The 11,218-nt window shown below is 48.5% G+C and overlaps 1 long non-coding RNA gene across 1 annotated transcript; it reads left to right on the top strand.

Annotated features, from left to right (window-relative positions):
- The first annotated feature begins 3,515 nt into the window (after positions 1–3,515).
- LOC139176257 (uncharacterized) lies at positions 3,516–7,054 on the top strand. The gene is made up of 2 exons (XR_011560673.1): positions 3,516–3,750; positions 6,896–7,054. It is a non-coding gene; the product is annotated as an uncharacterized lncRNA (long non-coding RNA).
- Positions 7,055–11,218: the final 4,164 nt, after the last annotated feature.

Here is an 11,218-nt window from a genome sequence, read left to right as displayed (position 1 = left end):
CCCAGTTAGTGATCATTTCTTTTTGGCATGTTTAGGAAACGAATACATGGCCAAGCCCTTTATACCATCATTTGTCTGATGAGATAGGCTCTTTTATCATCTGCATCTAACAAACGGGGAAAATGAGGTTCAGAGTGGTTAAGTAACTTTTCTAAGGTCACACAGCAGTGAGCACTTGGTTGGGACAGGGGCCTGGATCTGTCATCCTTCTGAGTCCCTAACAGTGCTGAGAGCTGTGTTAAGGGGCTTTAGACATGTGATTCCCAGCTCTGGACTCAGGCCTTAGCTATATCACTTCCAGGCTGTGTGACCCCACACAAGTTACTTAATGTCTCTGATCCGCAGTTTCCTCACTTTCAAACTGGAGGGACTATCAGAAGCTATCCTCAGGGCTGTCATAATGATATGAAAACTAATATGGGGGGCTTCCCCGGTGGTCCAGTGATTAAGACCCCACACTTCTAATGCATGGAGTGCTGGGTCAATCCCTGGTTGGGGAACTTAGATCCATATGCCTTGTGGCACAGCCAAAAAAAAGGAAGAAAGAAAAAGAAAAGTAGTATGAAGTTTTGCAGCAGGTAACCTCCCTTGGGGACACCCTTGGTACCCTGCCCACTCCCAAGAAACCTCCCCCCACCTCCGCCCCGAGGCCAACGGGAGCCCAGCCTTCCCCTGCTAGTGCACTCCAGAAGTTCCCAGCTTCCAACCAGCCCTGCGGCTCCGCTCTAACAGCAAAAGCAAATTATGCTCGTAAATTAGGGTTCAACTAATTGTGAGTTTACCGGCCGGTAGTAGACATGCCTTTAAAATCCTGTCTGTAAACACACAGCGGCCCCACTGAGCAAGTGCCTAGCTGTATAAAACTCTTTTAGGCAGAAATATATGGGCTGTGGCAGCTGGCTCTCCAGGACAGAATCTCATTCGTTTTGTTTTTCTCTCCTCCCTGTGCTAAATGTCGCCGAGTGCAGCTAAGCCGCAGCATAGCAGCTCCTCTCACTCTGCCCATAAATCCTTGTCTTGTGAGTGCAACTGAGCACGCCCACCTGACGGCAGCACAGAGGCTACTGGGTGGGGGCTGCCCCTTGCCTAGACCCCACCTCCAGAAAACGGAAGACTCTGCCCTCCTAACTTGGTGGGGGAGGGGTCCCCTGGAGGCCGGGGCTGGCGGGCAGTCTGGGAAAACATACTCTGGCCTGGGAGGCAAGACCCAGATGATTTTTAGTACAAACCCCATGCCCCATCCTCACCAGGGAAAATTAGAACTGAGCTGAATTGTTCAACAGAAGTGCATACATTTTTTTTTAATGTGGACCATTTTTTCAAGATTTTATTGAATTTGTTTCAATATTGCTTCTGTTTAATGTTTTAGTTGTTTGGCCTCGAGGGCTGTGGGGCCTTAGTTCCCCAGCCAGGGATCAAACTCTCACTCCCTGAGTTAGAAGGCAAAGTCTTAACCACTAGACCACCAGGGAAGTCCCAGCACATACACTTTTGAAGACAAACTGCATGGGAGTTGGGGGTGGGGGTGGTTGAGGGCAGGTCCCTGGGGGAGGGGGCTCAGGGGAGTGACCTGGAGGCTGGGGGGTGAGTCTCCTGCTTTGCTCCGCCACCTCCTACCTTCTTCAGGAGCTAGTGAGCAGAACGTCTCCCCAAGCTGGACAGGACCTTCTTTGAGGGGGCGATGAGGGAAGGCTGCTGCCCCACCAATCTGTGGGAAGAAGAGCTCTGGCTTTGCAGTCAAGCTGTCTGGGTTCATATCCACAGTTGGAGAGTGCCAACTACGTGCCAGGCACCTTGCTGGTCTTACTAATTCCATCCTCACCCTGTGGTAGGTGTGATGGATATCCTCCCATTTCGCAGATGAGGAAACTGAGGCACAAAGACATAATGAAATCTGCTCAAGGTCAGCTGATAGATGAGGGAGACGGCATTTACATCTGAGTGCCATCTCCTTGTTCTTAAGCACCATAACATTTCCTCTATTAGACCTGAAGATGGCAAGTCAATGGTCCTGACCACTCATGCATCAAATCCAACCTGATGCCTGGTCTTATAAAGTTTTATGGGAACACGGTTGCACCCATCTGTTTGCACATCATCTATGACTGTCTTCAAGCTGGTAGGGTAGAGTTGAGCAGTTGCCCGCAAAGCTGAAACTATTTACTATCTGATTTTTCACAGAAAAGCTTTGCTAAGGCTGCTCCTAAGACAATTTTCTCATCTGAGCAATTGCAAGAGCACAAGGCTCCTCAGGATGTCGTGTGGATGAAATTAAATCACCTTCACTCACATCAGAGAATGCCCCGAACATAGCCAGGCTCAAGAGTGCTCACTCCCTTTCTTCTCCCAGCTCTCTCCATCTTCACCCCACATACGCATCCTTGGCTTTCACCGTCCCCCACCAATCTAGGCACCAGGGCTCCCCCCATTGCCCCCAGGGCCTGGATACAAGCCAGAGAAGGCGGGGCTGATCTAGTGACTCCAGATGATGGCGGACTCCAGACCAAACTTCTCCTGTCCCTCCTCTTGCTCACACTACACCAGCAAGCCAATTAACCCGCACCCTAGCCTCAGCTCAGTGGAAAATACTTCACTTTAAGAACTGAAAGCTATTTTTTTAAAAAAATGTTGTTATTCTATTGAAACTAAATCCCCAAATGACTTGTCTCCAACTGTGCAGCCACACACCATGGAGGAAAGTTACTAAACAAACATTCTCTCATTTGCACAGGATCTAGCCCTGACCCACTTCTGGGTCTTGCTGTTCTAAGGAGCCTGTTTATGGTTTTATCTGTTTATCAGGAACCCCAAATTTCCCCCTGTGTTACAAAGGTTGGACTCTCTTCAGCTCCAAGCAGACACTCGGTTTGTTATTTAAATTATGCGGTTTCCATATTTGAACACTTGAATTCCATTTTATTTACAATGATTTAACAAGCATATAGAGCACTGAGGTTGCCAGGTACAGTTGTGTGTGCCATGCGCTGCACAGGTCTATGAGGTTCACACTTTGTGTTCTCGGATTTGTTTGTGAATTAGGATGACTGTCTTCTCAGTTGGCAGTAGAATATCTTGAGGAAGGGGCTCCCTTTCTGAATTTGCTCAAAGGGTCCTGACTTGGGAATCCGCTAGGTGACAGTGGGGGTGGAGAGGAAGGGAGAATGTTCTGGACCGAACACGTCATGTGAAAAAGCCAGGAGGTGGTACAGAGCAGGACCGCCCTCTAAGGCCGTGTCCTAGCTGATTCCCTTCCTCAGCACAGCTAGGTTCTACCTCCCTGAAGGAGTGTTTTGTACGCTGTCCTGAACATCCATCTCGGAGGGAAGGAGCTGTGTGTCCTGCCTTGGCAGAGGACTAGGGAGAACATTTCAGCTTATTCTTTGGTAATGACCTGCGTGGTAGAACAGGGCCAGTTGCTAAGTACGCTTAATGCTTCAGGCTCAATCACAGGCGCCCATGACCCAGAACACATTGTGTCTGGAAGAATGGCTGGGGCAAGCAGCTCCACAGGCAGCTCAGCCACACAGCCAGACATGGACTGAACCACACCCAGCCCCAGATCCTGGTCTCAGCAGGCTGCGCCCACCCCCATCTCCCTCCACCTGTAGGCCCTGGGCCAGGGGCTCCAGGGTTCAGCCCCACCTTGTCCCAGGCCTCTGCCCAGCTAAGCAGCAGACCAGTCCAGTTCTTAAGAGCAGTGGCTGCCTGTGTTTGCTTCATTTCTGCCATCTCTGAGCTGTGTGACACTGGGTAAGTTAATAAACCTCTCTGAGCCTCTGTTTCCTTGTCTATTAAATGGCATAATAAGAGTACCTACCTCACAGGGCTGTTCATCCATGTAGCAATTATTAATAGAGTTCAAGGGAACAGGAACCTGCCTTCTCTGAACTCGGGTGTCTTGTGAAAATCCAGTAAAAAAACCCATATTCCGAGTGCAACACACAGCCTGGTTCACAGGAGGCCTTGTGATCTGCTTGACTATGGTCCTCTTTTATCATGTTACTGCCCTCAAGACAAGGAAGGCAGCAAATCTGGGTTCAGTAAATGTGAACAGAAAGAAAGTTCCAGCAAATCATGGCTGCGAAGCACAGGGCTCAGCTGTCCTGTCCTGGAATTCTGAGGGTCTGTAGGGAGAGCCGAGCCATGTGAGGGCCTCAGTTCCAGTGGCAGTGGGGACAATTCACTCTCTGCTTCAGCATCAGGGTGGCAGGATAATGTATTGGCATGCTGAGCTGTGTGTACCACACACACACACACACACACACACACACACACACATGTGGCTTGATTTTTCCTTGCCTGGAGTAGGCAGTGGGTGCACAGAGGAGAATGCAGAAGCCCTCACACTCTGGGGGAAAGTCTCAGTCCTTTGAAGAGATAATGCCCCTGAGGAAATGGGAGCTGGGGCTTTTGAGGCCAAAAAGAGAGAGGCCAGAGTGAGACAGTCCAGAGGGGAAACGTGTGGAGGTCCTAGGGAACCACTATCTCCTGCACACTGAGCCCATGGGCCCCATAAAGGCCCCACCCTGGAGCCAGAGGTGCAGCACAGGACCCAAGTAAACACATGACCCAGGCTGGCCAATGGGTTCATTCCATCCCCTTGGCCACCATGGTTCAAGGATTTAAGTAGCAGCTACAAGACCTAGGCCTTGGAGGATGTGAGGCTGAAGCTGCCTTGCCACCATGAAGCGAAGCCCATCTGAAGCTAACACAGTGGAAGTTGCCAGCGAATGACAGAGAACTGGGTGTCTAGGCACCGGAAGCCAGATGAAGGCTTAGACTTCTCTGCTAATGGAGGCAATCCATTTTCTTTTTGGTTAGATCAAATTGGGCTGGACTTACCCTGATTGGCAGCAGCCTCCCAGAGCCTAGTGTTGGTAAGGATACTGTGGTGTGTTTGGGGCCAGTGGAGGGACTGACAAGAGCAGTTTTCTGGGTCTACCGTACATGTCTAAAGGAAGAGATGGGAGCATGAATGTCACACATGGGCCACCCTGGCCTGGAGGCACCAGCAGAAGCAATCAGACTGTGGGTAAGGACACTGATGAAACTTGAGGTTGAGAGACTGCCAGTGATGAGGCTCAAGGCAGTGGGTGTCAGGGTCTAAACTGCAAGCTCCAGAAGCAGACTCTCTGTAGCTTCAGACCCCAGTTCTGCCTTTAATCAGCTGTGGAACCCTGGGCAATTCACTGCATCACCCTGTGCCTTGGTTTATCTGTCTGTAGAATGGGGATAAAGAAAAACACCTACCTTATTAGAGTTTTGGAGAGGAACTCATAGTGCATTCTCATTCTTGTTGTTCAGTTGCTATGTCATATCCGACTCTTTTCAACCCCATGAACTGCAGCACACCAGGCTCATCTGTCTTCCACTGTCTCCCAGAGTTTGCTCAGATTTGTGTCCATTGAGTCGGTGATGCTATCTAACCATCTCATCCTCTACCACCCCCTTCCCTTTTGCCTTCAATCTTTCCCAGCATCAGGGTCTTTTCCAATAAATTGGCTCTTCAAATCAGGTGGCCAAAGTTTTGAAGCTTTAGCATCAGTTCTTCCAATGAATATTCAGAGTTGATTTCCTTTAGAATCAACTGGTTTGATCTTCTTGCAGTCCAAGGGACTCTCAAGAGTCTTCTCCAACACCACAGTTCAAAAGCATCAATTTTCTGGTGCTCAGCCTTCTTTTTGGTCCAACTCTCACATCCGTACACGACTACTGGAAAACCATAGGTTTGATTATATGGACCTTTGTTGGCAAAGTGTGTTCTCAGTAAGCATTGAATTCATTAAGCATTAGATTCATATAGTTAGTGTTAGTTGAATTTATTAGGACAGAAACTCTTGCTTTCTCTCCCATACAAATGTAGACACACACACACACACCCCTTTTCCTGGCCTCCTCTTTAGACACAGAGGAGAATTGCTGGAGTGGGGGTGGCGGACATGTCTTGGAAAGATGTGGCTTCACCACCAAGCTTCTCAGAACCACCAACCATGATTGTAGGTCTCTCTGTGAGCTCCTGAGAGTGCAGGCGGCCTCAGCAGAAGTTACATTTGCTCCAGAGCTGAAGCCAGTGCCACATAGAACCAAAAAGATTCTTTAAAAAGAGCCCTCCTGCAATGCTGGTGAACGGAGTAGCTTTGGTTCCCGTGGAGACAAAGGGAAATTACAAGCTCTAAGAGATTAGGTGGCTGTAGGTTGGCGGGAGCCGTGAGAAAAGAGCTTTGTTCTGGAAGACCTGGGGCTAAGCATCCGCCCCCTGCACACTCAGAGGCTCTGGCCGAGGCAGGGAGCGCCAGCCTTGCCCTCTCAGCCTTGTCACCTCCAATTTAGGGCTTTTCGAGTCAAGGGACCAGGGGTCTCTGAACCCATCACCTGAGATGCTCTGGAAGTTCTTTGGGGCATGTCTCACAATTTAAAAAACAAATCAATTGTTCTATTAGTGTAGGGCAATGCAGTTTAAATTTTTCTCTATTTCCAACATTTTGTTTAGTTCTTTTGTGTTACCTTGAAAATAATCATGGCTAATCCTTATGTAGCTCTTACCGTGGGCCAGACACTTTACAAATATTAATCCTTGAAATGCTCGTGACAGATCTCTAAGGGACCAGAACAGGTAAGGGGTTTGAGGCTCAGAGAGGTTGAATCACTTGCCCAGGGTCACACAGCTAGGAAGTAACAGAGATTGCTTATAGTAACAGAGATTGCTGACCTCTCCTCCACACTGCCTTGCATAAATGTGACCACCTGTCTTTGGGCTTTATAGATGATTGATTGATGATGGAGTGGGTGATGGAGAGGGAAGCCTGGTGTGCTGCAGTCCATGGGGTAGCAAAGAGTCAGACATGACTGAGCGACTAAACTGAACTGAACTGAACTGATTGATCACTGTTTTCAGCCACCGTCCCACTCACCCCATCTGAAGACACAGGGAGAACATGGCTGTCTCAAGCCAAAGGCAGAGACTTCAGAAGGAACCCGCCCTGCTGCCACCTTGACCTTGGACTTCCAGACTCCAAACTGTGAGAGAATAAATAGCTGTTGTTTAAGCCACTCAGCCCATGGTCCTTTTATATGGCAGCCCCAGGACACAAATGCAGTGCTCACACCACAACCCCAAAGGGCAACCTTCCTTACTTACACCCTCACCCATGGGATCAAGGTCAAAAATAGCAGGGGCACAAATCCCCTTATTTTTCCTGCTTCATCCTCTCTACAACCCTCCCCGTGGAAAGGAAGTCCTCTTTTTCCACCCCAAAAAGTGTGTTGTTTTTACAAAAAGTCTTCCCCAAACAAGGCATGTAATAGGTCAACAGACTGTATCTAAACACTTTTTTTGTAGAAGAAAGTCAACTTTGCAGGCCCAATCCTGTCTGGACCTTTCTCTCCTTGGTTCTTCTAACCTCCATGCAGTTTCACCCTGGGCCCCAAATTTCCCTGACCCCAGAGTGAGTCCAGCACCTCTGGCCCTGGAGTCTCTGCTGGAATCTGGGGGCTCTGAGATGGGGAGGAGTCTCAGGAATTAGAGCCTATCCAGGGTGAGCTCAGTATGAAATGGTGGCTGGCTGAGATTCATTTTTTTTCCTTTGATAAATCTGCTATTGAAGTTTAAAGTACATACTGCCAGTAAAATACATACACTGGCCGTCTGGTGGTTAAGAGTTCACCTTCCAGTGTAGGGGATGTGGGGTAGATCCCTGATCAGGGAGCTAAGATTTCACAGGCCACCCCAGCCAAAAACCATAACATAAAGCAGAAGCAGTATTGTAACAAATTCAACACAGAATTTAAAAATGGTCCACAAAAAAAAATCTTTAAAAAAATAAAATAAAATACATATGGAAAGGTGTTTAGTTCAGTTCAGTCGCTCAGTCGTGTCTGATTTTTTGCGACCCCATGGACTGCAGCACGCCAGGCTTCCCTATCCATCACCAACTCCCAGAGCTTCCTCAAATTCATGTCCATCAAGTCGGTGATGCCATCCAACTATCTCATCCTCTGTCCTAAGTGTTCAGCTCAACAAATTTTCTTAGTAACAGCCCCAGAGAGACAGTACCCCGATCTAGCTACAGAAGACAAGCAGCACCCCAGACAGAGGTCCTTTTTCTGCCCCTTTCTTATCACAGCCCCCAAAGGGAAACCTGGCAGCACCACCCTTAGACCCAGGAAGTGTCCTGTGGAAGACCCCACCCTTTGGAGAACTTTCCTTGAAATTGCTTAGTCCCCCGCCCATGGTGGCTGGGATGGCCAGGGCAGGCAGTGCTTCCTGACCAAGGTCCATACACACCCGGGTCGCTGTTTCTCCTTGGACGTTCTCTGGCCTCATGTGGGCTTCACAGGTGGTGCAGTGGTAATGCAGGGAATGCTGGAGACACAGGTTTGATCCCTGGGTCGGGAAGATCTCCTGGAGGAGGGAAACGGCAACCCACTCCAGTATTTTTGCCTAAAAAATCTCATGGACAGAGGAGCCTGGTGGGCTACAGTACCTGGGATTGCAAAGAATCAGACGTGACTGAAACAACTTAGCATGTACACAAATGGGGCCCCCTGCCCTGCACATGGGGTCAAGTGGATACCCAAGCAGCCCTGGAACTCACGCCTATGGGTTGCCCTGGGGCTCCATGGCGAGGCCCTGGTTCTAGGAGGGTGGCCTCGCATGCAATCCACTCCTCCTGGTCAGAGGATATTTCTTTGTGAGATCGTACAAGACTGGGCCACTGGAATGATGGTGATATGCTGATTTAGAATGACTCTTCACCCTGACACAGATCTAGCTCAAGGCTCTGGGCTACCATTGGTCTACTGCCCACCTTAGCTGTGCGTTAGCTTTTGCCCATCTGTCCCCTGGCTGCAGTGTTTCCTCCAGTTTGCAGCACCAAGGGTGGCAGGGCTGGTGGCAAGCATCCTTGACCCTATGTTCCCCAATTCCCTGGCACCCAGGTTGGTCACCCTCCTCCTCCATAGGATTCCACGTGTCAGGCAGTCCTCTGAGCATTGCTGTGCCCATCTCCTCCAAGAGCTTCTGAGACCACTGCTCCACAAGGCCAGAGGGCCCTTCTTGCTGGTGTCCTCTGCTTGTCTATCAACATGGTGACATTATGCTCTACTGGTCTGCGGCCATGCTGGACAAAGGATGAATACTCCTTGCATGAAGGGGACCTCCTTTTTGGCTTGGTCCCAGGGCCCCTGCCTGTCTCCCTATTTGGTGGTGGTGTAGATGGCAGGGGTACCATCAACAATAAAAGAGATTGCATTTCAGGAATGCAATGATTATGACCCCAAAATTCAAGAGAAGACATGTTTAAAAGATGTGCTGTACATTTGGTATCAAAGCCCAAATAGACCTAGCATTGCCCCTCAAGGCCTTCTCACTTACTCGCTGAGTAAGACTTGCATTTGTGGTCATCAACACCAAAGTTCAGGAACGACATCTGAGAGAGTCATCAGAAGTCGGGATTCACAGGCAGCACGACAGACGACACAGCATCACAAGTGATGCTATAAGCAGAGCCGTGTAAATGGCACCAGGGTACTGCGGGGATGGGAAGATCTATACTGTTTCAATAATAACGGCTTCCAGAGAGCCATAGCACTGTGAATCACAACAGCACTGTTACATTTTCCTCCTGGTGGAGAAATAAAATTAGCCAGGAATGGCACACTGGATGGTAAAGAATGTGAAGAGAGGGTTTCTGGATCTAAACGGAAGAGATGGTGCCTGGGCACTATGAAGAAACTTTACCAGAAAGTAAAGGACCTGGGGGCTTCCCTGGTGGTCCAATGGCTAAGATTCCATGCTATCAATGCAGGGAGTCCAGGTTCAATCCCTGGTCAGAGAACTAGATCCCTCATGCTGCAACTAAAGATCTTGCATGCTGCAAGGAAGATCAAAGATTCTGCATGCCAAAACTAAGGCCCAGTGCAACCAAATAAATAAGTAAATAAAATATTTTAAAAAAATAGAGAAACTGACCATATAATAAATAAGTATATAAGTAATTCTTTTCTCTCTGTCATTCTACATCTTCATCAATAAATCACCATGCCTTGTGAGAGAACATGGGTTTTGTAATATATTTTCATTAAATTGTTTATATAAACAAAAGTCTTGCAAGAATTATTTCCCCAGTATCTTGCACACCATAGTGGTAGCCTGACACCTCAAAGTAGAATTGCTGAATCACACAGGTTCAGTTTCAGGAGATTTTGCCAATTTTCCTAAATAGTTCTACCAATCTACACCTATATCAGCAATGTAATAGAGTTCCTATTGCTCTATATCCTTGTCAACACTTGGCCTTGTTTTTTTGTTTTTCTTGTTAGTCATTGTGGTTGGGGTATGCTGCTGCTGCTGTTGCTGCTGCTAAGTCGCTTCAGTCATGTCCAACTCTGTGCGACCCCATAGACAGCAGCCCACCAGGCTCCCCTGTCCCTGGGATTCTCCAGGCAAGAACACTGGAGTGGGTTGCCATTTCCTTCTCCAATGCATGAAAGTGAAAAGTGAAAGTGAAGTCGCTCAGTCGTGCCCGACTCCCAGTGACCCCATGGACTGTAGCCCACCAGGCTCCTCCATCCATGGGATTTTCCAGGCAAGAGTACTGGAGTGGGGTGCCATTGCCTTCTCCAATAGTAGGATCTTATTATGGTTTTAATTGCATTTCCTTGGTAATTCATGAAGTGGAGCACCTTGTCATATTTTCATTAGCCATTAGCTTCTTTCTTCATAATGATTTGTAGGTGTTCTTCATATATCTCTGGTGGCTCCGATGGTAAAGATTTGCCTACAATGCAGGAGACTCAGGTTCAATCCCTGGGTCAGGAAGATCCCCTGGAGAAAGGAATGGCTACCCACTCCAATATTATTGCCTAAAAAAATCCCATGGGCAGAGGAACCTGATGGGCTATAGTCCATGGGGCTGCAAAGAGTAAGACACAACTGAGCTACTAACACTTTTCAAAAGTTTTCATGTAGTGTGGCTGTGAGTTCTTGATCAGATATATGTATTACAGATATCTTCTCCCATCCTGTGGCCTGTACACCCCTGCCTCAGAACTCTTGACCTTTCAGGGGTCCTGGGGCTCACATTCACTTGTGCTGTTTGGACCTTCTTAGGAATGGGAGATCTCACTCCTTCCCAGGGACTCCTGGGACTGAAGGTGGAGGAGAGAGTGCTGTCAGTGGGAGGAGTGCTTGGGAGACATTGACCGCTAATGACATTGG

The sequence above is a fragment of the Bos indicus genome, chromosome 16 (assembly GCF_029378745.1).
Source record: "Bos indicus isolate NIAB-ARS_2022 breed Sahiwal x Tharparkar chromosome 16, NIAB-ARS_B.indTharparkar_mat_pri_1.0, whole genome shotgun sequence".
Taxonomy (NCBI): domain Eukaryota; kingdom Metazoa; phylum Chordata; class Mammalia; order Artiodactyla; family Bovidae; genus Bos; species Bos indicus.
Note: the sequence above shows the minus strand (reverse complement) of the source record. Positions and strands in the feature narration are given on the sequence as shown.